Genomic DNA, 1,932 nt, shown 5'->3' with positions numbered 1-1,932 from the left:
CAGCCAGTTTGGAGCCCGGCTGCCTCCTGGGACCCCGCCACATGACCCCGCCCAGAGCCGGCCTAGGCCCAGCGGGACCCCGAGAGGAAGCGCGAGGGCGGGAGGTGGCAGCCGCCTGGGCAGGCCCCAGGGGTCCAGGAGCCCCACAGGCCGGGGAGACCAGGGAGGAGGGCGCGGGGGTTCTCCACCCTTCGCGGCCTGCCAGGCCACCCCTGGGGTCCCTCACACACCTGCACTGCCGGGGGCGGGGCGCAGACTGGGTGGGTGCGCCTCGCTTCCAGCTGGCCCCACGTAGAGGTGGAACTTGGGCGTAGGCAGCGCCGGGTTGGAGCTCTGAGCGCAGTGGAGGCCTTCCTGCCGCCTCCCCGCGCCCCGCGGCGTCTGTACTGTCTGCTGGAGGGCCACCTTCTTCGCCTTCAGGTGTTCAAGGCCCAGGCCTGCTAGTGACCAGCTCTCCTGCTCACTTGGACTGAGGGGTTTCTAGGGACTCGGGGCTTTACGTGCTGAGACCAGGCAAGTCTGGGGTGCACCGGGTGATCGTCCTAGATCTGGCCCCGTCCCCAGGCTCCCTAGAAACCTAGGAGAATACTGGCGCCCCAGTGCGCCCTGATCCGACCCCGAGCCGGGGTCTGGGTTTGTGAGGCTGGGAAGGACTCACAGACGCGAATCGCTGGGCCTCACCTGCAGTGCCCACCCTCCACGCCACTGGCTGCAGGTCAGGGCCCCTCGTGGGGACCACGCACGTGCTCTGCTGCCACGGACAGGCACTCAGGCCCTAGTCCCACGTGCAGACACACAGTGCACACGTGTGCCCACTACGTGCCAGCCTGTTCCTCTCCACAAAGACACGCATAGCTGTGCACACCACACACGCCACACACAGGCCACACACACGCCACACTCACACACACACGCCACACTCACACACGCCACACTCATACACACACACGCCACACATCACACACATCACACTCACACCACACACGTTACACATATCACACTCACACACCTCACATTCACACACTTCAAAAACACATGCTACACACACGAATCACACACATCAGACACATCACACTCACACCACACACATGCCACACACCACACTCACATCACACACACTCCACACTCACACACTTCACACACACATGAATCACACACATCACACGGACACCACACTCACAAACACATCACACACACTCACACTCACCCACACACACCATACACAAAGCACACCACACACACGGCACTCACACAGACCATATCACAGATCACACCCAGCACACTCACACACAACACAACCATATACACCCCACCTATATGCATTACACTCACACACCCACCACACCCACACACCTCATACACACAGCACACACACAACACACAGACGCCACATGCACTGCAAACACCCCATGCACTTACACACAGACAAGCATGTGCATACAGCCACACACTCACCGTACACCCCCACCCTCTCCACATCACACACACGACACACACCACATGCACACCCTACACCACACACATCACAAGCATACCACACACACTGTGCATACTGCACCCCTTCCATACTGTGAACATGCGTCACAGTCCCCGTGTGCACACAGACATCACACATAGCACACACGCACTCCACACACGTTGCACACTGGCCCACAGCATGCGTGGACCCTCCCGTCTCCAGCTGGAGCTGCCTCAGGTCAGGCCTGGCCTGGCACTCATGGCAGCTCTGACAGCTCAGGCTCAGAGACGGTTGGCGCAGAGACCCCAGAGCCCACAGAGTCCTGCAGAGCCCCCAGAGCCGGCAGAGCCCCCAGAGCCCCCAGAGCCGGCAGAGCCCCCAGAGCCCACAGAGTCCCCAGAGCCCCCAGAGCCCACAGAGTCCCCAGAGCCCCCAGAGCCGGCAGAGCCGCCAGAGCCCGCAGAGCCGCCAGC

The sequence above is a fragment of the Tupaia chinensis genome, unplaced genomic scaffold, assembly GCF_000334495.1.
Source record: "Tupaia chinensis unplaced genomic scaffold, TupChi_1.0 Scaffold000240_1, whole genome shotgun sequence".
In the NCBI taxonomy this organism is placed as follows: Eukaryota; Metazoa; Chordata; class Mammalia; order Scandentia; family Tupaiidae; genus Tupaia; species Tupaia belangeri.
This window is presented reverse-complemented; position numbering follows the sequence as displayed.